The sequence below is a fragment of the Lygodium microphyllum genome, chromosome 5, assembly GCF_053477565.2.
Source record: "Lygodium microphyllum isolate KBCC chromosome 5, Lygodium_microphyllum_v1.1.10, whole genome shotgun sequence".
Taxonomy (NCBI): Eukaryota; Viridiplantae; Streptophyta; class Polypodiopsida; order Schizaeales; family Lygodiaceae; genus Lygodium; species Lygodium microphyllum.
The window spans coordinates 136,775,623-136,801,882 of NC_141139.1; the positions used below are offsets into that span (position 1 = coordinate 136,775,623).

The 26,260-nt window shown below is 41.6% G+C and overlaps 2 pseudogenes; both read left to right on the forward strand.

The window, feature by feature from the left end:
• Positions 1-14,202: 14,202 nt before the first annotated feature.
• Positions 14,203-14,926, forward strand: LOC148036448 (uncharacterized; annotated as a pseudogene).
• Positions 14,927-22,855: 7,929 nt separating this feature from the next.
• LOC148036449 (uncharacterized) lies at positions 22,856-23,605 on the forward strand (annotated as a pseudogene).
• The last annotated feature ends 2,655 nt before the right edge of the window (positions 23,606-26,260 follow it).

A 26,260-nucleotide genomic window follows, 5' to 3' on the forward strand; every position in this document is an offset into this window, starting at 1 on the left:
CCCGGATTATTGACAAAGGGTTGAGATGATGAACATTCTAGATCGTATTTCTAATCCATCACCTTTGTACATTGAACGAAGATGGATAGGTGATTCAGGAATCTACTATATAGCTGCCCACCGGTTTGCATACCTTCAAACCAACGTAAAGAGGATCAAGTGGTTGGAAGACCTGAAGATCATGAAGCTGTTCATTTTTGTGGAGGCTCACGTAAACTCAACTTTACATATTCGTGGTCGGAGGGTTGAGCTGAACTCATATGTATATGAGGAAGGGACCCCTGTAATCCCCGCCGACAGGATCAAGGTGTTGGGGCGCTATGAGAAGAATGGGTTCCAAAGGAAAGGATACCCTAATCTTTCGATGACTTACCGATTCCTGAAGATTCATGACCCGAAACCATACTATTATCAAGTTCCCGTAGATAAATGTAATACAACATTATCCTCCCCAAACTAAATGTAAAAGTTGCTTTATCATCTCAGGAAATGTTGTACTCCGGAAAGGGCTAGACCCATATAAATGGAATAAGGCTGCTTTGTATCAATGTCTGTTTTGTCTATGAGAATTGATAAAAAGTTTAGTGGCTAGGTTGCTTGGTTGATAGCTAAAATGGAGATGAAATATAAATCATAACGATTAACGAGTAATAACGTTAAGAATCCTTTATCTAGGCATAACCCCAGGTACAGATTCCCAATTCGCCTCCTACATCAAGTACTGCCATAATCCAGGAGAAGAAGTTTCTTCTCAAGTTGATTAAGCCGCCTGAATTTGATGTGAAAGGCACGTCTGTCCAAGCAGATGCTGAAATTTGGATTGAATCCATGGAGGATTACTTTGAAGCATTCAGTACTGCACCCGCCAACCAAGCTATACTTGCCAAGTTGAAGCTCACCGGCGAAGCCAGGCTTTGGTGGAAGCAATGATGCAGAGATCAAGGGATTGCCGAAGGATCCGTTACCTGGGAAAAGCTGAAGAAAGCGGGGCAAGGAAGATACTTACCACCTGCATATCGCATGCAGAAAATGAATGAGTTTGAGAGCGGAGTTTTGAGCCCGAAATGTGCCTAAAATTTGCTTAAAAATCCAGAATTTAGGGAAAAAATATTCGACATCGAAGGCGGCGACTACAGCTAGGACGATTTTAAGCACCAAGTGAAAGACGACTTTTAAAAGGCGTCCGAGTAAAACTTATGGATTTTTGATAAATTTTTCCACTGCCGTGCGTGATGTCAAGAGTTGCCAGTCAATGCGGGATGCCGAGACGGATGCGCATGATTTTTCAGAGGCCAAAACGGAGCCTAGATGCGAAAGAGGCAAAAAATGGGCCAAATTGGAAAAGGTGGACAAAACTTAGGTCAAACGGGGGTGCCCTTTGGGACCTTAACCCCCCCCTCATTTTTTCACGTGGATATGCCGGCAGTATGTCGTGATCAACAACGCGGCACAAAAATCACCATCCCCCCCACAAATCGAATTTTGGGCTGCAAGCAACCTATCTAACAGACATTGGCCACCAACTTCTCCCTCTTCCTTGATCATATCGCCGGTCTTCGCATGAGATATGACTGATTGTATGAAGAGATCAAAATCTAGTCTTTCTCTCTCCTCCCCCTCTCTCCTCTCTATGGACTATTCATGTGCACTATCTTGAAGGAGGAATCGGGAAGGAGATTGAAGAAAACGGTGATGGAAATGGATGGAGATGCTGAAGATTGATGTGCAACATTGGATTGAGAGCAATGGAGGATCCGTCCGCTGGTCACGCAGTCATTTAATGCGTCTCAGGTTTCGTAAAAACACGGTATGGCCATTTTTATGAAGAAAATGAAGGGTTTTTTGATAGTTTATGATGGTAATGATATTTTTATTAGATGAAAATTTGTTTGAGTACTGGTTGTATCATAATTAATTGCTTTTTATCAAAAAATTTTGATTTTGCAATGTTTTACTTGCGCTATTTAATTCTCGTAAACTCGAAATGCGGTTTTTAAGCGGTAAAATGGCAGTTTTGTCGTTTCGGGTGGGTGAAATGTGTTCCTATGGGGGGAAAATGGAAGATAAATTGAATGTCAGTATGCTAAAGTGATTGAAACAAGAAAACTCAAAAAATAGCATATTTTATTGACAAATAAATCAAGAAAATAAAAAAAATAAGGAGAAAAATAGAAATATGCTTCACAAAAATAAGGAAAAATATAATGATTGTTTGTGGATGTGTGATAGTGGCAAAGCATGAGGGTTAGCCTCAGTTTTCCCTATCTCCTTGTCAAAGTTTGTGATTTATCGCTTTTTGTACATCAAAACATGACAAAATGAATCTCTATACCTATGCAACGAAAGCGATACCTAAACATAGGGGAGTAGGATGTTTGAATGGTGTGATTTGCATGCTAATTGTTGCTGATTTTTTGATGCATATCATGACATAGAGTTTGTTGTGTTTTAATTAAGAGGATAGTAGTACGAGTGTTGTCTCGGTGCTATCCTTACATTGCCGCAACCGATTAGTGAATGAGCATTGGAAAGCCTGGTTGTGCACAACACATTTCTGATCAAAAATTATGTTTGAGCACTCTAGGATCATCTACTTTTGCATGTGCATGTCAACCATGGTATCAGAATACAAAGGACTGGATGCATAGCACATGTTTTCGATTATGATGACCCATGCTTGAGTGTGGAGAGGCAACCTAAGCCGTAGGATAGACGTTTGTTTCTTAGGGAATCATTTGGTAAGGACACATGGTATCTCGTGGAATACTTTCAAAATGAAAGAGTGGAGTTTTTTCGTTTGTTCTATATGTTGAGCAGCACATCAAGGGGCTAATCCCTGCGATGTAGGAGAGCTGCAATGGGGCCGCGGTGATTCCACTGAGAGGTTTCCTCCCATGTATGTGATTATTGTGGCATTTATTGCCAATGTGTATGGGTTCTCCCTCTGTGGAGTTTACAGAAAGGGAAACGTTGGACTACAAAACTATAAACGCATAGATTAGGCTTTAGGACAGTTCGTCCTTTAGCAGCAGATAGACGCTCTTGGCCTGCGAGGCCGTGTGGATGTGTTTGTCTATTATGAGCATGAGGTCGAGCTAGTGACATAGCCAGTGCCGGCCCATTTGAGGTCCCATCAGTGGTGCGTCTGCTAGGAGCTGCCAACAAGTGGTGGTTCTCGAATCTAGGGTTTTTAGGGACCAAACAGTTGGTTTATGTCCTCTGACAAGGACCGTCAAGCCAAAATATAAAAAGCAGAACGTGCTAGGAGGGCTAGATGGCGGTTGGAGATTGTAAGTCACTATTCTCCTCAAAGGAGTAGCCCGATACGCATAAAAGACAGTGGTCTTAGTAACCCAACTGCTGCACATAGTCCTTTAGGTGCAGGAGGAAGCGCAAGTTCTTCCTCTCTTCCACCAAGTCAACCCACTTCAAGTGGGGGTGTGATCCCATCAGTCCAAACTCCTATTGTTAATCCGATTGTCATCATGGCACAACCCATTGCAATTCCTATAGGGACACCGGATTTTCCAGCTTTAGGAGTGCCTTTGCCCATTTTTAATGGGTTAGCCGAAGAAGAAGCGGAGTTTCACATTTGTGAATTCCAAAGATTAATGTTTAATTACCGCATCCAAGATGAAGGACATCTTATGATGTTCTTTAACATGACGTTAAAAGGAAGGGCTGCAGTATGGTATCATAGCATAGAAACTCGAACCATAACCAAAATCGACCAATTTTATGCAGCTTTCTGAGGAGAATATCCCCCTGAAAGAGGTGGCCAATATTGGTTGCGTGTTTTGAATGTAACACGCCAAGACCCCCATGAGAATGTGAAAGCCTATGCCAAGAAGCTTAAGGAAGTATTTCGTAAGTTACAAACTTATATTCCTATTCCGTCAGCTGCCCAATTGCAATACTTCTTACATGGATTGGATTTTAATATTCAGGTACAATTGAGCAGTGTGGCTTTGGCTGATATAGACACCGCCATCACGTGGACAGAAGGAGTAGAGTCGTGATTACAAACGGCCTACTCCTCTCGAATAAATCTTAATGCGAGTCTAGTACCTGGAGGTGATTTACCATTGATAAATGGAAGTCAAGGAATGCCTATGAATAACCCTAATGGGAGAGGAAGCATGGTTCAAAATGTACCTTTGCTGCCAGCTCCTCCCAATGTGACTATGCCTATGGCTAGTCCGTTGGCTCCACCAAATGTTGGAGGCCAAGTTTCGAACCCTAATGTTGTTCCTGTGAGTCAACAACCAATGCCCAATTAAATTGTTAGGCCAATGGAATGATGGATAGATGATCATGGCTATGAGTCGAGTGCATCTAATGTCCTTGGCGAAGTTAAGGATATGATGAAGCACAACACCGACATGATTTTTTGAACAATATCGGCAAATAGTTGTTGATGTCAATTTCCTAAATAAGCAGCAGAATCTGATAGGTAGTCGACGTCCTGAAGAGGGTGGTCCCTCAAGATTCAGCTGTAAGTGGTGTGGCAGACAACATTTCCCTAGAAACTGTCCAAATGTTAAATGTGATATTTGTGGGAAGTCGGGCCACTTATCTGCTACCTGTTGGAGTAAGATCAGTTCCCTCCAACAAGGGAGTAAACAGCTAGGTCCAGTTAATCATAGAGCGCAAGGTAATAACCTCCAGCAAAATGATGGACCAAGACAAATACTACAAAGGGGGAAGACCACTATAGAGGAGTTACCACAAGGCAATGGAATTAGCCTTATTGAGGCGGTACGCGTCAATGGCACTGAAACCTCTAACCTGCGAGCCATGACAAGAGGCCAAAAGGCTAAAGAGGGTGATAAAGATAATGCAAAACCAGTTGAGGAAAACCCTAAGCAAGGGGGTAAGGGGACGCAAGTTTTGAATCCTGGCATGGAAGGTGGACCTCTAAGGCCTATTGACAAAAATTTGATCCTAAGAAGGATGAGGAAGTGCCAAGAAAGAAGACAAGAGCTAAAAAAGAAACACCAAAGCCGGTCCCAAGACCAAAATAGAGTGGTTTGGCGAGAAAAGAGAGCTTTGGCTACCTATCATGATTTTGATTTAGCAAGTTCTCTTTGCGAAGTCAAACTAGATGTAAACCTCTTACAATTGATTAAATTATCTCCAAGAGTACGCAAGAAATTCAAGAAGATTCTGCGTATTGGGTATATTGTAGAACCTTTGGGCATAGCACGAGTAGGGGAAGATTGGTTTGATCATGTTGAAAAGAATTGCCGTAGCATTCCAGCATACGTGGATGGAATATTAGTGGAGCATGCTATCGTAGACACTGGGTCCTTCGTCAATATCATAAGCTCAGAGTTGATGGAGAGGTTGGGTCTAGGCATCCAAAAAGATACCTCTACCCTTCTTAGAATGGCTAATGATAGTCTAAGGCAACTAGAAGGTTACGTTACTAAAGTCCATGTTACAGTTGCAAGTGTAGCATGCTTCTTGGATTTTAGGGTAATAAGATTTGCAGGACATCCTAGCTATCGAGTCTTGATAAGTAGGCCTTGGATCTTACGAACAGACTGTCAAGTCGATATACCCGCCGGTCGAGTGGTTCTAGGTAGAGGTGCTAATCGAGTAATAGTCGATGCTTACCCTAAGTCCCCTCAAAGTGAGAGAGCTCCTTTATCCTCTACTGAATTAGAGACAGCAGATGATCCATCTGGTAGTGAGACATCATCCAGCGATGAATCTAAAGGGGGGTCCACTACAGAGGATATTTATCAGATAAATCTAAATGAGCCGATAGAGCCACAAGATAGGATAAGAGACACAGATGTGATTGAGTTGGACCTTGGCACGCCAAATGATTCGCGGCCAATTAAATTAGGTTCCATGCTCAGTTCAGCAGAGAGGACTATGTGTCTTTGATTCAAGAATTCCACGATATCTTTGCTTGGAGTTATGATGAGCTGAGAGGCATTCCTCCCAGCCTGGCTGTTCATACTATTTCTGTAAAAGAAGGCAGTCGTCCTGTGCATCAGAAGGTAAGGCATATGCCTTTTGAATTGAGGGACGGGCTGTTTGAGGAGTTACAAAAGTTAAGAAAAGCTGGTTTAATCTTCCCTGTACATCATACAGAATGGTGTTCACCAGTTGTTATCAAGAAGAAGAAAAACAACCAGAACTGACTATGTGTAGATTTCAGAGAGTTGAATAAGCAAACGGTTAAGGATTACTACCCGTTGCCATTTATTGACGAGATTTTGGATCAATTAGCGGGTAGGGAAATATATTCGTTTATGGATTGCACTTAATCATCAATGACTATAGTAGGAAGATGTGGGTGTATTTTTTTTCCTGATAAGGCTCAAGATTTTGGTAAGTTTAAAGAATGGATAAAACTTTTTGAGAGTGAAACAAGGAAAATTATGAAGAAGTTTGGAATAGATGGTGGTGGTGAGTTTAACTCAAAGGAGTTTAAAGACTTTTGCAAGAGCAAAGGAATTAGGCATCAATTTATGATACCTCATAAACCTCACTAGAATGGTGTTATTGAATGCCAAAATTGTACCATTATGGAACTGACAAGGTTTATGTTTAAGGGCAAGGGATTACCTAACAATTTTGGACAAAAGCTATTAATACTATAGTTCACATTCTCAATCAGAGTTATACGAAGGCTTTGAAGGGAAAAACTCCCAGTGAGGTATTTTTTGGTAAAGAAACCATATATCTCACATTTTAGAAAATTTTCAAGAGAATGTTATGCATATATTCCAAATAATAAGAGAAACAAGTTACATCCAAAAAGCACAAAATGTATCTTCTTTGGTTATAATGATGATAAAAAGACTTATAAAGTGTATTATCAAGAGACAAAGAAGTTCATAGGGAGCTGTGATGTGGTATTCAAAGAATAGCCACATAAGTGGAGGAGGAGAATATAAGCTCTTCCACTTTATCATCAAGCAAAGAAGTAGTCCACTATGAACCTATCCCAAGAGCTGTCCATGCTCTCAAGGAGGAGGAAGCATCATCTTTGGATGATGAGAAAAAAGTTTACCAACCTGCAATCACACCACCAGAAAAGACATTGCCACGATGGATGAAGCATATCTATGATCGCACTAATCCTATGCCTACTATAGTTGAGGAAAAATTTGGATGGAACAAGAAGGTCTATGAGAACAAAGGAGCAAAGAAAGGCTTCTACTCATAGAGTCAATATGGCCTTGTGATTGATATTATGAGAGAAGTAAAGGGTCTCATAACTTGGAAGAAGCACTCACTTGCCAATCCAACATGGAGAGCATCTATGCAAGTTGATTATGATAGCACGATAAAGAGTGACACTTAAGAGCTAGTGGATCAACCAAAAAAGAGGAAGATTATTGACACCAAGTGAGTTTGGAAGGTAAAGTACAAGGTTGATGGTGGCAACTTAGAAAATTACAAAGCCAGATTAGTTGCACAAGGATTTACACAAGTTGAAGGATTTGATTTTCATGAATCATTTGCTCCAACTATTTAACTAACCACTATTCCCATAGTACTTGATATGGATACTCATAAGAAGTGGACATTTTACCAAATGGATGTCAAATCGACATTCTTGAATAGTGACCTCAAGGAGGAGGTGTATGTGGCTTAGCCACTAGGGTTTGAGAATGTTCATTCTGAGAAAAAAGGTTGTAAGATGAAGAAGGCATTGTATGGAGGACTGAAACATGCCCCTAGAGCATGGTACTAGTGGATAGATAAATTTTTTCCAAGTTTGAATTTCCAAAGATGTGCCACATATGCTAACTTGTATGTTTACACGGATAGTAAAAATTTTGTAGTGATTGTCATATATGGGGATGAACTTCTTATTCCAATGATTATAAAGATATGGTCCATCGAAATCAAAAGGCTATGAGCTCTGAGTTTGCAATAATAGACTTGGGCTTGTTGCATTATTATTTGGGGATTGAAGTCTTGGCAAAATCTTCATCTCTCAAAAGAACAATGCATGGAAGATCTTAAAAGAATTTGACATGACCAAATGTAAGGAGATAGCTACACCTATGGAGATCAATGTGAAGTTATCCATTGAGGATACATCAACAATAGTAGACTTTGGGAGCTATAGGAGTTTGATTGGCAACCTCATCTACCTACGTAACACTAGGCCAGATATCAATTTTGTTGTTGGTGTTTTGAGAAAGTTCTCAAAAACACCATAAGAAAGTCATTGGAAAGCTAGGATACAGGTGCTCAGATACTTGAAGGGAACTTTTGACTATGGTATTATATACAATTTTGGAAGTTCTCTTATGGGGAACTATGGCTCAGATTGGGCAAGTGATAGTGACTCTAGGAAATCAGTTTTTGGATATTGTTTCTCCTTAGGTTTAGAAATTTTCTTTTGGATCAATAAGAAGCAACCAACTGTGGCATTGTCTTCTCCTAAACTAGAGTACAAGGTAGCTTGCTTTGCTACATGTGAAGCAATATGATTAAGGAGGATCCTCTGGCATATGGAAGTACATGATGAAGATCCAACAGTACTAAGATTTGAAAACCAGAGTTGCATTGCCATTGCCAAAAATCTATTTTTTCATGTATGAACCAAACACATTGAGATACAGTATCACTATGTGTGTGACTTGATCTAGGATGGGATTGTAGAGCTCGTCCACTGTCCAATAGAGGAGAATGGAGTAGATATCTTCACCAATTTATTATGAAAGATCTCCTTCAAATTCATCTTCAAAGACTCATCATTGGGCCAAGAATGTAGTTAGATGTAAGATATGCTCAATGCTCCACCCTAGTAAGGTGCCCCCAATTATCCATGGTGCTCTAATTTGTAAGGCCCCCATTATGAGGAGAAGCCATGTGTGAGCACATACATTGGGTGGGTCTAGACTCATATGTTAGATGAGACCTATGTGGCCGGATGGAAAAAAGGTAATCTTTGTGGATCTACTAGCCTTGTGTTAGATAGAGTAGTTATACCAATAGCAACTCAAGATACAAAGCATTGATTTGCGGGGTATGGGAGTTATAAGGGGTCTCCATTTTGGATTCAGAGCCCACGAAAGTGGCCTTGGGTAGGATGGGGGCCTCAAGGGGGCCTCCTGATGAGGGTCCAAGAGTAGCACCCCTAGCTCACAATGGTAAGGAAAATATTCCAAATAATATTTATTTGTCAACTAGAAAAGATTCATAATATGGTCAGACTTTCCAACCAGATTATCTTCGTGGGCAATAAAAGGAAGATCCCTCAAAAGCCATCATCAATCTATCTCTCACCGAGTTAGATTTGTTCTAGCTTCCCTTAGCTCTTTGCCTATCATTTTTTTGGATCACCATCTAAGATTCATAGTGGAAGGGCATGGGTGGATAGAGCCATCTTTGTATTAGTTTGTTTGAAATTAACGTAGTCTCTATTCTTCTTATATTTACTATGTGTTCTCTACTCCTTACTAAGATTATGTCAGTTGTGCCATATGAAATTTCTCCATAGGTGACCTTAGTTAATCAAGAAACCCAGATTCAAGTCAATCCTAGTTCATTTGACCCAAATATTTTTGTTGTCATATGCAATTTGAAGAATCTAAGAGATTTAACCAATGATATTCCAAGGAATGTTTGGGGAGCATTGCTTCAAATTTTCTCTTGATGAGCCATATGCACATTGTGAATTGAAAGTTTTTTTAGGTGGCATGTTGCAAGGTGTAAGCTTAAAATGAGGGGGAGTTGACCTAGTATGGGTGTTGATCACAAGCTGCCACCTCACACTCCATCAACATCAACCTCTCCTCTCTTGCACCACCTCAATTGTCACATTCTCTCCCAAATCACCATCATTATCATCTTCTTTCCTCCCCTCCGTTATCTTGGTAGCCTGCACCTCCTCGCTCCCCTCCTTCATGCCAAAAATGCAACTATCCCTCCATAATAATAATAAGTTTCTTTCTTCTTAAAAATATCCCCCATTAAACTATTAGTCAATGAATCTCTCTTCCTCTCCATTAATTGATAGAGAGAGAGAGAGAGACAGAGAGAGAGAGAGAGAGAGAGAGAGAGAGAATAAGAGAAAGAAAGAGAGAGAAAGAGAAACAAATAGGGAAAATACAACATTAAAAACAAAGAAGAAAGAGGGAGATACTCTCTCCACCTCTACCTCCATAAAAGTTGCATGTGTTACAATGTACCCTCCCCTTTCATTAATGTGGTATTTCATGCCAATATACCTCCCCCCCTATTTATGAATATATTTTCTAGCACCCTCGTTCTAAATGTCACATGGAGTGTGGACTAAATTCTAGGAAATCTTTTACTCTCCTTATGCCACACATTGACACGTCAAGATACCATGATATTAGCAAAATCTAACCCCGTCTCCTCATCTATAAAAGGATGACCATTAGAGAGTAATGGGAAGCAATAGATAGTTGAGAGTAGGGCAATGCCAGGAAGAGATGCATAATAAAAGATGAGTGTGTGTAACAGAGAGTGATAAGGCAACATCTGAATTTTGATGAAACATTTGGCTTTGCCATAAGGTAACATCTGAATTTTCATGACACATTTGGCTTTGCCATAATTCCTATCCACCCTCTTCTATCCTTATCCATCATCTTTATTTCATCCTATCCACCTTCTTTTTCCATTCCTACCTCTCATGTAAGCTACTCATGAATATATGTGTGCATCATGTGGATTCAAAATAATGTATCTTTAAAATACAATTTTTATACATTTTTTATATATAGAAGGGTGTAATATAAGGGGAGAATTTACAAATTGAATAGAAAAGGGTTACATTTTATTCATGAAAAATTCACAGATAAGGATATTTATAAATAGGCCTTGAACATAGGTGATGTGGAGGATATACATATAGTAACTTCCCCAAGTCCTACCCACCCTTTTTATCCCATACTACCTACTTCTTTTCTATCCATCCATCATGCCCCTGCGCAATAAGGTGAATGTGTTAAATGAGACAAGGCCCTCTAATGTAGCAAGTGTGTTATCAATGATACTTAGGGCAGGGAAAATAGTGGCCAATGACACTATCCATTTCAATGTACAATATGATGTATTCTTTGCCTAAGTATTTGCATGTAAATTTTTACATAAACTTTATTATTCCTATAGATCAATTATAGACTATTAGATTAACTGTCTATGTAATGAATAAGTTTCAAGTTTCAAAAATGACCATAAATTATATACTTAAGCTTACTTATGATTAACGAATTAGTAGATATTTTATTTGATATTTATTTATAGATATATCTTTGAAAACCATCAAATTTATCCGAAACTATTGTGCATTTTTAATCATATATTTTATGGTTAAATGACCATTTATGCATGCACATCAATAATTTAGAAAAACTTAGGATGATAGCATTCTTGCTAGGAAGTATGAGCTTGGTATTAAAAATAATACATAAATAATTCAATAAATTATTAATGCATGTCTTAAGTTGTTATCATTCATTAAAAATCTTATTGAAACACCTAATTGGAAATAAAAAATTTATATATTATTTCACTCATAGTCAAGAAAGTAAATTTCAACAGACAAAATGATATACTAAATTAATATATAAAAATTATTGAGCACTCTAAAAATTAAAATAGAATGGTTAAACTTAGCCACATACTAATAAAATCATGTAATTCTAGATATGTGATGCATAGAAAATCTATCAAATGAGTAGATTGTACCTCCCTCAAGGGCAACTATCAAGACTCAATTTGAGATCATTTATGTTCTACTTATGAGCACTAAACAAACGTCTAGGTACGAAGGTCCCATATGGAAGATTTCCTCCTATAGCTACGTGTAACCAAGGGGGCTCTAGTCTCAAAAGGGTGTCCATAGAGTGAATAATGAGAGAGCTTAATAGCCTTTGTAAAGGCTATATAATCCATATTATTAAGGCTAAATAGGCTATCCTTTCACCCTAAGTTTTTTAGCATACTTGAGATAGAGTGAGTCACACACACACACACACACACACACACACACACACACACACACACACACACACACACACACACACACACACACATGTAATAGTAGAAATAGAGGAGAAGAAAGTGGGAAGAGGGAGAAAGTAGTGGGAGGAGAAGAGAAGGTGGTGAAGGGAGGAAGAGAAATAAGGGAAGAAGAGTAGGAGAAGAAGAGAAGGGAGAAGATGAGATAAAAAAGAAGAGAAGAAGGAAAAAAGAGAAGAGAGAAGAGAGGTAGAGAGAAGGGAACTAGAGAAAGAGAGGTAGAGAGAAAGAAGGGAACTAGAGAAAGAAGGAAAAAAGAGAAGAGGGAAGAGAGGTAGAGAGAAGGGAACTAGAGAAAGAGAGGTAGAGAGAAAGAAGGAAAAAAGAGAAGAGAGGTAGCACTACAACAAAAAGGCCTCATAAACGCACTTTTAGACACGATTTTTGAATATAGAGAAATTCTTACGGGCGCGTCTATCCGCCTGTCTATTTGCACGTCTACCATTTCGCGTCTATAATCGCATGTATCAATGAATTTACACGCACAAATAGACGCGCAATAGACGCACATATACACGATGTCGTGCTGCTATGCATCCGAGCCGTAAACGCCTCCATTTTTGTTGTGCATCTGTGTTATCTTTTTGCGTGTGTTTCATTGTGTTTGATTGCTGCATTATTTTTTCGTCCTTTTCAGTATTTGCATCCAATGTACATACACCACTTGTGTGTTTGTGTTTGTGTGTGTTTCTGTTTGTGTGCATGTTGTGTGTGTGTCAGAAAAATATGAAAAATTGATGCCAAAGAATATTATTATGCTGTCAATTTCAATGATGAATTCCAAGAAAAGTGCAGGATACCGTGGAATCAAAGGAAGCTTACATTTAAGCTATGAAGATAAAGGTTGCACGTGAACAAGGCCAATGTAACATGCGGGATAAAGCATTCTTGAAGAAGAACATAGCCATGGGTTATGTAAGTTCAGGGAATCATAAGAATGGCACAAAATTGAAAGTTTCAGTCAGAGGGAAGATAAATGATGCTTTTGTTACAAAGATGCCATTTGCAGGTTTGGTCTAATAGCCACAGGGGCTCCTCCACGTGGTCACTCAGAAATACTGGATGCATCAGAGAAGGTTGTCGGAGAAGTTACCAGCGGAGGTTTTAGTCCTTGCTAATAGGAGCAACTAAATTTGTTGGGCCTTTTTGGGGAGGCTAGCCTATTCTGGTCAAAGGGGGAGCTTTTTCTGGCTCGTTCTACTACCGTGAGATGGGGGCTCCTACCATGGCGCTGTCTTCTTCGAACGGCATCTGATTCCAGGAGAGCGACGTGAACAATGACCAGCTGTGACTCCCACTTCAACAGCTCTATTACGCCTTGGTGTAGGCCAAGCAGATGGCGCCTGTGATCAGTCCAGACATCGTCTAGCAGCCAATCCTGGCAAAGCTCATAGAAAGGAGCAGAAGAACCATCTCTCGAATCGATCAGTCTTTTGCATATGACTTTGCTTATTTGCCCATCGATTTCAAAAACCGATGCAATTTGGGACGCCACCAGGTGCAAAAAAACGAGTCTGAATCCTTATCCACAAGAATTTCAGATCTAAGGCGGATCAGAGAAGTTTGAATTCTAGGCTGAAATTAGACAAAGGTCCATATGGGGCATTGCAACCAATCCGATTCTGATGACGGGCAGCACCATCATCTCCATGGTCTTCATGAATTTTGCCTTCTATTTTGCTAATCCGGAAAACATGTGTCCTCATCATCAACAACCTTCGCCCTGACCAGAATGTCGAGTGGAGAGGGGGGAATCGAATCCACAGTTTGATGCAGCAGTAAACGACATCACGATCTTAGAATACCATGTTGGGGAATATGGGAATTTCCCATAAGTTTGGGACACGTGGTCAAATCTTTGGATTTGTCATAACTTGAATACTATAACTCCAAATCGAGCGCTCTATAGCTCAATAGATTCCATTTTTCAAGCGCTTTCCAATGATAGGTCACATCATATGGTTTTGAGAAACTTATGGGCATGTTATCCGGCTGCCACCTTTTTAGTAATCAAAAGATGGGAATTGGGAGATTCCCAAACTCACTAATATTGTGTTTCAGCTAATCGTTTGACGCAGGCTTGATTCGGATGCAGGGAGTTTCAGGGGAAGGGGAAGTTCTTGATCGAGGAGGAATCTCACAGTCTCAGCGATAATGGATTCAAGGAACAGGCCGTAGATGCTAGCGCACATCAACAAGTCGCTCACCACCACCATCTACGACACTCTCTGGGTGCCCAGCAGGTATATGAGCTCAATGATGCTGATTTGAACAAGGTGGCTGAGTAAAAAGTTAGCATGCATCAAGTGTGGAACTTTCAGTGCTTCAAGTCTGATTCACAGGCAACTTGCCACTGGGGACTTCAAAGGAAATCTTCATATCTGGGATTTAGAGAAGCTGAATATGCTTGTGTTCCATGTTAAAGGTCATGAAAGTATCATAAATGCCATTGATGGATGTGGTGGATTGGGAATTGGTTATGGTGCTCCAAAAATTGTAACAGCTGGGCATGATGGAAGGGTTTGTGTTTGGAACCAGCGCCAGAAGGATGACCCTGTTGTTGCGTTGTTGCATTTGAGCCTGAAACACAAGAAAGTGCAAGAGATTGTTGGACGGTCACTTTTGGGAACTCTTACAATGATGAAGAGCGGTGTATTTTGGCAGGTTATGATAATGGTGATATAAAACTGTTTGATTTGAAGATGTTAGATGGGAAACCAGCACAGATAATGGGGTATGCAATGTCCAGTTTGATCGTAAAGACATAAAAATGAACAAATGTGTTGCAACCACGTTGGAATCAAAATTTCATGTGTTTGACCTCCGAATTCAACATCCAGAAACAGGGATTGCTGCCCACAGAAGTTCATTGTACTGGCATTGTATGGATTTTTGAGAATTGTTCACAGGGATTGCTACCAACCAGAACTCATCAAGCCTATGTGCCAATGGCAGAACTATCCTCGAACACCTGAATGCGAAGCTGGTTATGAGATACTATAGATTTATCTGAACATGGACCTCATGTAATTTACTTGACAAGCAATATAGTGAACTTTGACATCATAAATTCGATTTCTTCTTGTTAGCCTCTTTCCTTGCTGTAACTTGAACCCCGTGTTCAGCAGCTCTTACACGAACTCTACGACATTTTTGGTGAACCCGACGTGAAAGTGCTGCGTCAATTTTCAGCAAGATGGGAGACTCGCAAGAAGAGATGACGGATGAGAATGTCATGAAGCATCTGTTTCAGTCATTTACATCCTATATGCAGCAGCAAGCTCACGCGAAACATGATAGTGATGCCATGGATGCCTTGAAAGCTGTCCAACAAGAGATGAAGCAGTTCAACGGCCAACAAGTTTTAACTTACCTGCATTTGTATGAAGAAAAGATGAAGTTTTTTGGGGTTTCTCAAGATGTTTGGAGCCACTACTTCTTGCGGATCGTGGTTCGCGTGCTTGAAGTTCGAATTTCAAAAATTCAAGGAACACATGCTGGTTGGACAGAGTTTAAGAAGGCATTAAAAGATGAATATTTCCTGGAGGATACAGGTCTTATGAACCGCAGGAATTTCTTAGCATGGGTTTCTATGCCTAATAAGGGACTTTCAGTTACCGCCCTTCTACGAGAGTTTGAGAGCCGCTATGATCAGTTGGATGGGACTGAACAGCAAGCTTTGGAGATGCAGTTACAAGCTGCAGATGCTGATTTACAAGAAAAGTTGGATGATCTTTTGGAAGTTCAAGCTACTGATTCAGGTTTAAAGACCGAGTGGAGACATGTCATTGATGCTGTGAATGCGCTTGTTAAGAAGCAGCACAGGAGGATACGATTGCATCGTAATACAGGATCTGCTTCTGAAAAATCCTTGGAGACCTCTACTTCTACCCCTGCTGCAAGTTCTATGCCTAAGCCTACTCCTCCTATTGTAAATCCACCAGTTCCTGCTGCTCCAGTTCCCTTATCAGTAGATGATGTTATTAAAGGCTTGGCATATTTGACGATAGAGGCAATCAAAGCTGAAGTTGGGAAGTTAAAAGAGCAACTTATGTTAGTACCTGTTGTAGCACCTGCTCCAGTGACTGCTTTTCCAACTGGCCAAAGAAAAGGGAGACGATGTATTTGGTGCGATAGTATAGAGCACCAACACTGCAAAGATTGTGATGCTTTTCAGGAAGCATGTAAGAAGAACGTAGTGTTTTGGGGACAAGATGGGAAGATATGGCTGACAGAGACTGGTGCTCCTCTTGACACGAAATTTGGTAAGGGAGGCATGAAGAAGCTCGTTGATGATATGGCTGCGCGATTATCTTACGTGAGTGTTAGAGGAGATGTTTTAGCTTATGGAGTCCATCTTGAGCAGAAATCAGATGGAGATTCTGCCTTATGGTCCTCTGCCTTGGAGATAGTGAGAAGAGGGAAAGTTCAAGCATCCACTATGACTTGTGTGGGCTCCAACATCCGAGGAGAAATGGGATGGGATTCTCCTGTTGACAGGTATTCTATTTTTGCTTATATGGCAAAAACACAGGGTTTAGATGCCATGGTTGAGGAAAAGAGAAGAAGAGATGAGGAGGGTCTCAGCACCTCCAAAAAGACTAGAGGGGGTGACTTTGTTTCACCACCTATTACAGCTCCACCTATGACGAGTTCTCCAGCTCAATCAGGTCCTGAACAACCTATGGCAGACAAACAGATGAAAGAAAAGAGACAACCAAGAAAGGAGCCAGGATTCAAGCTCTTGTCAGACCTTGATATGCAGACGGATATGAGTAAGATTTTTCATGAAAGAATTTTAAATAGTGAAGTCACTTTTACTGTTGGAGAAGCTCTTGGGATTGCTAGAAGAGAAATACAGGATCAGATGCAGGATCTTTTGCGGAGGAAACGACATGCAATGGAAGGACCTGCTTTACAGGGATTATGGCATGGAGCTCTTGGGGAAGAGCATGATGATGCAGTGATGGTTGAGAATGCTTCTGTCAATCCGCAGCTGGAGAAAATAGTTCAGCCTATGCAGTATGAAGATGATGATACCCCTATCCTCATTCCTCGTAGTCATTTTTCATGCAGTCATTGGGCTAGAGCAACCACTGAGATGGTGGTAAGGATTGGAGAGAAACAGATTCCTTTGGTCGCTTTAGTCGATCATGGTTCCGAGATTAATCTTATTGCTCGAGGTGTTTATGAGGGTGGCAAGTGGCCTATGGATGCAGAGCATGGCTGACGCATGAGAGCAGCCAATAATACTTCTGGTAATATGTATGTTGCTTGTCCGAGCATCCGAATTTCTATTGGTAATGTTGAAGAGGATTATCATTGCTTTGTTCAGGATTCTTACTCTTCTCCGATTATTCTTGAACAGCCTTTCATTACAGAAGCAAGAATGGAGATGAAAGTGATGGATGATGGCTCAACCTATGCTCGGATACGCAGTAAGGATGGTATGCGAGCTATTCAGTTTATGACTGTTGGAGTAAATCATCCGAGAAACAGGGACTCCTTGCGTGAGGCACCACTACCTACGAAGGAGTTGGATTTTCATTAGGTACCGCTGTCTTGCGAGACGACAGTGGTATGGAGCGGAGGAAAGAGGAGATCTCGCCTCCTGGCAGCCAGTCTTTCTCCACTAATTTTTATGGGTTTTCTTCAGATAGTTCAGTGAGTTATCAGAAAATTTCAGATTTGTCTAGAGCTGCCAGGCAGTACATTGGTCGTAAGGAGAAAGAGTTGAAGACTGCATGTATTTTGCAAGCAGATGAGCATGTGGATGGGCTGTATGAAAGAATGTCTTATGCAGATACATTGTCTGAGATGGGAAATATACTGAAAACTGTTGTATGTAAGGGTTCAAGGATCATACCTGTGCAAACCTTGGATATGCATCAGGAAATTTCTGATTTTATGCTGAAAACAGAGTTAGAGGCTGAGAAAAATCAGCAAATCGAATCTATAGCTGACCTTGATCAGCCTTCAGAGTTGCAGAGGGCTGAAACCTTTCAGCCAGCAGAGTTAAATGCTGGAAAAATTCAGCATATAGAGTATGAGGCTGCATCATGGCAGTCCACAAAGCAGAGGGCTGAAACCATTCAGCCAACAGAGTTTAATGCTAAAAAATTTCAGCATACAGAGTTTCAGGCTGCACCCATGCAGTCCATAGAGCAAAGGGCTAAAATCTTTCAGTCAACAGAGTTGAGAGTTGCTGAAAAATTGCAGAAATTGCAGCAAAGAAGAGAGTGCCTGACTGATGCCAAGGTTGACACGAAGTATAAAACAGTTGATAAGAAGGTTAAGCCGATTGCAGGCCCGCTTCCTCCTGATAATGATGAGCAGATAGAAAAAGCTATGAAGCAGCCTATGTTGAGAGATCCTGCAAATATTGGACATGAATTTACAGCTCAAACTCTTGCAGAATTGAAGATTGAAAATGATGATTTCTTGCTTCCAGTGGAAAAAGAATGTTTTAGAGAGATGCTTGGACGACATGGTAAGGCATTTTCTTTCTTTCCTCATGAAATTGGCTTCATTAGTCCCGAATTGGTTGCGCCTATGGTCATCTTCACTGTCCCTCATGTGCCATGGAATATACGTCCTATACCTGTGCCTAGAGCACACTTGCCAAAGCTAATAGAGTTGCTGAATGAGAAGATTAAGATGGGGATTTTGGAACCCTCTTCTGCACCTTATTCTAATAGGTGGTTTACTGTACCAAAGAAGAATGGAACCTTGAGATTTATTCAGGATATGTAGCCCGTGAATAAAGTGACAATCAGGAATGTGGAAACAGGTCCAGTTGTGGATGAGTTTGCTGAGGCTTTTGCAGGACGAGCCATCTATTCCCTAGGTGACTTGTATTCTGGTTATGACCAGTTTCAGCTTGCCTTGGAAAGCAGGGATTTTACCACTATGCGGACACCTATTGGTCTTGTGAGGATGTGTAGCTTGCCTCAAGGTGCCACCAACTCAGTTGCTCATATGATGAATGCTATGCATAGAGTTCTGCGAGACTATATTCCGCAGTATACCATGCCTTTCCTAGATTATGTGCCTATTAAGGGTTGTGCAGAAGAAGAAAAGAATGAGAGTCTTGATTTGCGAGGATGTAGACAGTTTGTGGCTGAACACTTGGTTGCTTGTGAGCAAATATTGACACGATTAGAGGAGGTGAATTTGACTCTTTCAGGGCTGAAATCTGTCTTTGGTGTTAATGAAGTTATCATAGTTGGGCATATGGTTGGTTATTATGGCAGAAAGCCTTCACCTGCAAAGGTGGATGCCATAAGCAGGATTGCAAAGTATTGCTCGACTACTTCAGAGGTGCGGAGATTTGTGGGAGCTTGTATATTTTACATGATTTGGATTCCTCATTTTGCTCACATAGTAGATGTTCTCTATCAGTTGCTTCGAAAGGGGCAGAAATTTCATTGGGATGAGAAGCATTCGAAAGCCATGCGTAAACTCAAGAAGTTGTTGCAGTCAGCTCCTACTCTTGGCAAGGCGGATTATCAGTGTGGACGGCCAATCATGTTGACAGTTGATACCAGCCCTATTGGCATAGGATGGGCAGTGGGACAGGATGATGCTGATGGGAATAGATATGCAATCCGTTTTGAAGCTAAAGTTCTTAATGAGCGGCAGATGAGATATTCGCAGATTAAAAGAGAGTTGTGGGGAGTAGTCACTGCACTGAAGTGTGATAAAGGGTATTTTATTGGTGCTTCAATTGTTGTGGAAACAGATTGCTTGCCTTTGCTTGGCATGATTACTAGCTGTTCGACTCCAGATATAGCGATGCTTCGGTGGATTGCTTACATCAAATCATTTAATTTTGACACATAGCAGGAAAAGATAATCTAGTTGTTGACATGCTGTCTAGAGCGAGATATGAGGATGAGGAGTCAATGCTTGCAGAAGATGATGAGACAGAGTTTGCAGCTTCTGTCCTTGTTCATGATTGTCATGTATCTACTGTTGAAGCCTTTACTGAAGAACTCTATGTTGACGAGTGGCTGCAAATTGGTCAGTATCTGAGTTCATTGACTCAAAGAGCTGATTGGACAGATGATGTATTCAAGAAAATCAGAAGAAAGGCTTATGGGTATTTCTTGAAAGATGGTTTTCTTTGGAAGCACCCAAAGAAGAGAGGTGGCCTACCCTTGAGAGTAGTTTGTGTGGCAGCGATGCAGATACAGATTGTGCGAGAGTTTCATGAGAGTTCTTGGGCTGGTCATAGAGGTGTGTGGGCTACCTATGAGAAAATCAAAGAAAGATACTGGTGGAAAGGGATGTATAAAGATGTTTCCCACTTTGTGGAGACTTGCAGGGTCTATCAGCTTTACTCTTTAGTGCGGCATCGTGATGAGTTGCATCCGACCTATCCACTATGTATGCATTATAAATGGGTGGTTGACTTGGTTACTTTGCCAGTGGGACTTTGGCAGATGAGATATCTTGTCTTGGCCAGGGAGGATCTTACAAACTATGTTGAAGGTAGATCTTTGCGGACGAAAACCACAACTACAGTATGTAAATTCTTGTTGGAAGAAATATTTTGCAGGTATGGATGTATAGGCAAGATTACAGTTGATCGTGGAGAGCTAGATGCAGACGAAGCTAGAGAATTTTTCTCACGGCTTGGGATTAAGTTGGCTCTTACTACTGCCTATAATCCAGAGGGGATGGCAAGAGCGAAAGAGGACATCCGCCGATAGTTAAGGCATTGGCAAAAGCTTGTAGAGGTCGGATTGGAGATTTTCCAAGATTACTACCTTTTGCATTGTGGGCAGACCGCTCTACACATAGCGTGACTACTGGATATATGCCTGTAGAGTTGATGTATGGGCAAAAACCTGTCATGCCTACTGAAATTTGTGCTCTCACGTGGAGTGCTTTTCCTTGGTATGAGAATTTATCAAGAGAGGAGCTTCTAGCTCTTCGGATTCGTCAACTAGAGAGAAGGGCAGAAGATGTGCAGCTAGCAATTGATTGTTTGAAGGCAGCCCGACTCAGAAACAAGGACAGGTTTGATTTGAGGCATCGCTTGCGGCCTAGAGCCATAAAAGAGGGAGATTGGGTTCTAGTCTACGACAGTAGCCTAGAGAATCAGCATAGTAGCATGAGAAAAATGGTTCAAAGATGGTTCGGACCATATGAGGTGAAACAGGTTTTTCACAATGCTACCTATGAGTTGGCTGAATTGGATGGGACGGTATTGAGGGTGCCCATTGCTGGAAAACAAGTCAAGATTTTTAAGAGAAGAGAAGATGAAGAGTATGCACTTGAAGCATTGGCAGAAGAAGAGCAGTCAAAAGAAATTCTAGCAGAAGAAGCAGAGAATATGGATGATGAAGCTGATGGAGAAACAGGTCTATCGGAAACTCATGAAGGACTAGACCTGTTTGTGGACTTAGACGATCATGGATAGTTGGCTCATCCGGAGAATGCACAGGTTTAGAGGGGGTGGATGTCATGCTACTGCGCATCCGAGCCCTAAACGCCTCCATTTTTGTTGTGCATTTGTGTTATCTTTTTGCGTGTGTTTCATTGTGTTTGATTGCTGCATTATTTTTCCGTCCTTTTCAGTATCCGCATCCAATGTACATACACCACTTGTGTGTTTGTGTGTTTCTGTTTGTGTCCATGTTGTGTGTGTGTCAGAAAAATATGAAAAACTGATGCCAAAGAATATTATTATGCTATCAATTTCAATGATGAATTCCAAGAAAAGTGCAGGATACCGTGGAATCAAAGGAAGCTTACATTTAAGCTATGAAGATAAAGGTTGCACATGAACAAGGCCAACGTAACATGCGGGATAAAGCATTCTTGAAGAAGAACATAGCCATGGGTTATGTAAGTTCAGGGAATCATAAGAATGGCACAAAATTGAAAGTTTCAGTCAGAGGCAAGATAAATGATGCTGTTGTTACAAAGATGCCATTTGCAGGGTTGGTCTAATAGCCACAGGGGGCTCCTCCACGTGGTCACTCAGAAATACTGGATGCATCAGAGAAGGCTGTCAGAGAAGTTACCAGCAGAGGTTTTAGTCCTTGCTAATAGGAGCAACTAAATTTGTTGGGCCTTTTTGGGGAGGCTAGCCTATTCTGGTCAAAGGGGGAGCTTTTTTTGGCTCGTTCTACTACCATGAGATGGGGGCTCCTACCATGGCGCTATCTTCTTCGAATGGCATCTGATTCCAGGAGAGCGACGTGAACAATGACCAGCTGTGACTCCCACTTCAACAGCTGTATTACGCCTTGGTGCAGGCCAAGCAAATGGCGCCTGTGATCAGTCCAGACATCGTCTAGCAGCCGATCCTGGCAAAGCTCATAGAAAGGAGTAGAAGAACCATCTCTCGAATCGATCAGTCTTTTGCATATGACTTTGCTTATTTGCCCATCGATTTCAAAAACCGATGCAATTTGGGACGCCACCAGGTGCAAAAAAACGAGTCTGAATCCTTATCCGCAAGAATTTCAGATCCAAGGCGGATCAGAGAAGTTTGAATTCTAGGCTGAAATTAGACAAAGGTTGATATGGGGCGTTGCAACCAGTCCGATTCTGATGGGCAGCACCATCATCTCCATGGTCTTCATGAATTTTGCCTTCTATTTTGCTAATCCGGAAAACCTGTGTCCTCATCATCAACAACCTTCGCTCTGACCAGAATGTCGAGTGGAGAGGGGGGAATCGAATCCACAGTTTGATGCAGCAGTAAACGACATCACGATCTCAGCTAATCGTTTGACGCAAGCCTGATTCGGATGCAGGGAGTTTCGGGGGAAGGGGAAGTTCTTGATCGAGGAGGGATCTCGTAGTCTCAGCGACAATGGACTCAAGGAACAGGCTGCAGATGCTGGCGCACATCAGCAAGTCACTCACCACCACCATCTATGACACTCTCTGGGTGCCTAGCAGGTATATGAGCTCAATGATGCTGATTTGAACAAGGTGGCTGAGTCTGAAAAGTCAGCATGCATCAAGTGTGGAACTTTCGGTGCTTCAAGTCTGATTGACAGGCAACTTGTCACTGGGGACTTCAAAGGAAATCTTCATATCTGGGATTTAGAGAAGCTGAATATGCTTGTGTTCCATGTTAAAGGTCATGAAAGTATCATAAATGCCATTGATGGATGTGGTGGATTGGGAATTGGTTATGGTGCTCCAGAAATTGTAACAACTGGGCATGATGGAAGGGTTTGCGTTTGGGACCAGCGCCAGAAGGATGACCCTGTTGTTGCGTTGTTGCATTTGAGCCTGAAACACAAGAAAGTGCAAGAGATTGTTGGACAGTCGCTTTTGGGAACTCTTACAATGATGAAGAGCGGTGTATTTTGGCAGGTTATGATAATGGTGATATAAAACTGTTTGATTTGAAGATGTTAGATGGGAAACCAGCACAGATAATAGGGTATGCAGTGTCCAGTTTGATCGTAAAGACATAAAAATGAACAAATGTGTTGCAACCACGTTGGAATCAAAATTTCATGTGTTTGACCTCCGAATTCAACATCCAGAAACAGGGATTGCTGCCCACAGAACTTCATTGTACTGGCATTATATGGATTTCTGAGAATTGTTCACACGGATTGCTGCCCAGCAGAACTCATCAAGCCTATGTGCCAATGGCAGAACTGTCCTCGAACACCTGAATGCGACGCTGGTTATGAGATACTATAGATTTATCTGAACATGGACCTCATGTAATTTACTTGACAAGCAATATAGTGAACTTTGACATCATAAATTCGATTTTTTCTTGTTAGCCTCTTTCCTTGCTGCAACTTGAACCCCGTGTTCAGCAGCTCTTACACGAACTCTACGACAACGCGCATATAGACACGTTGGTAGACACGCTTTTACAAGCACTGATAGACGCGAACGGAAAACAAAAAATGTCATTTAAAAAAAAAAGATATTTAATTTCTTTTTTAAATTTGAATTATGAAGCGCGTGTATAAGCATGTGTAGTCTGCATTATAGACGCACGTATAAACACGAATTATTTGCAATTTAGACGCGTTGATATACGCGCAAAACAGAACTGTTTTTTGTTCCCCCTCCCATACATCAAATTGTGTATTTGGAAAAAAGACAATGTGTCTTACCGGCACGAGAATTGAAAATAAAAGTCCATGTATTCATTATATATCAAAAGCATTTACAAGGGAAGTTTAAGTGCTTGCAACCTAAAGCATGGCCGCAAGCAGTAGGCTCAAAGAGATATCATACATATACAAGAAAATAAGGCCTCATGAGGAGGTATGGTGCTCCTCTACGAATCTGAAGAGGAAACATCTTCGCTAGTACCACCATGGCTACTAGCATCGCTATCCCCCTCCTCGCTATGCTCCACATCCGGGTTCGCCTACACACACAAAAGATCAGGGTTGCTTACATAGACAACGTGGAGAAAAAGTCATAATTAGCTATACTTTTAATAGGAAAGTAAGAAAAACATACCTCCTCTTGCTGTCGAATCCTCATGGCCCGGTTGTATTGGTCCTAAGTGATGAGACCCTCCTCATAAAAGTGAAGCCATGTCGCTATGCGGTTATGGCCTCGATGGTAACCTACCTCTCTAGGAGTAGGTGTCCTACCAACGATGGTAGTTTGCAAAAAATTTAGAGATATACAAACAATTATGAGTCACAATATATTAAACTAAAATATATAAAGAATTGAAAGAAATATAAATTTAAAAAAACTAGAAATCAAAGTATACTTACAAACTCTGTCTCCCACGACTCTCTGCCGCCCGATCCGTAATGCGACGATCCCATGGTTTCCATTTGGATCCGTCGCGCCTCTGCGTGCTGGTGACTCTTCACTTTCTCAGCTGCTTTCTGCTTGGCTTTCTTCCACTCTATGCAGTGGCACATAAGTGGTTGGCTATAGGCTCCACGCCCCTCCTCCAGCCTCCGCAGTGAGTCCCTCGCCCGTGTCATGAGGTGGGATCTTTTGTTGTGAAGCATATCCCTCACTTTTGTACATCCCCAATCATCCGAGAATCGCTGACCCTCAGGATTTGGGTACCTCCTATGGACTGACCTCAACACCTCCTGCCACAAGCCGCTTTTCTGATTTTTGAAGGCAATGAAACAATCTTTATATGTCGCATGCACGACGCTCCTCATGTACGCCATTACATCCCTTCCCTCATCATCATGAAAGATGCCACCAGCATCAGTAACTCTATAGTACTGGCGTACAACCTCCTCTACATGATCTACTGGTGAGGGTGATCGCTCGCCACCTCCTAGGCAACCCCCACACAAGCCTCGTCCTCCCCCTCGACTCTCCCTCCTCCCTCTCTGTCGACTACCCTCTGCCTCGCTGGACGCACGAGCTTCTGCAGATGCACGTACTTCTGTAGATGCTTATGCTTCAGTCGATGCACGTGGACACGTGGAGTACCTGCATATGGAGTACCTGCATATGGAGTACCTGCATGAGGAGTACCTGCATGTGGAGTCTGGGAAGTAGTGCTAGGCAAAGATGCCAGAGGCGTCCCAGACATGACACTGAACACCTCATCCGCTCTGGGAGAGCGGCCAAGGTATCTGGTCATCTCTCCCATGAAGTCTTCCCTACTAGGAAAACCTCCAAAAAATGCATTGACCCCCTGCCAAAGAAGGCCAATGTATCATTCATGTGATCCACATTCGGGTCATTGCTAGATGAACCAGGATACGACATCTGCAAACAAAACACAGGAAAAAGATAAATTTATTTGCATACAAAAAATCATATATTACCTACATTTTCAAAGAGCTTTCTTTAGACATTGAGCATAACACTTAAGTGCTAATGCTTCTCTTAAACAAGAAAACTGATAAACACAAACATGGGATTGGTCACATTCATCATTGCAAAAATATATTGTTTACTATCAGAACTGGGAGACCTGGCGCGTGTATCCCCGCGTCTAAATTGCAGGTTAGACGTGCCCTCAGACGCGCTCCAGAGTGAACCTTCTGTCCAGCGCGTCTATCTGCGCATCTAAGATGTAGCACAGACGCGCTGTCAGACGCGCATCCTAGGTCAATGCGCGTGTATAATCGCGTGTAGACTGCAGGTCAGGATGCGGTGCCACATCATCAGATGCTCCCTCCCGGGCGTCGAGAGGCTGCAAAACGTCGACGCGAGGAGGCAGAGTCTTCAACAAGAGTAGAGACTGACGACCATGATAGTAGCCCTCATGAAATGCCCCATCAAGTCATAGAGG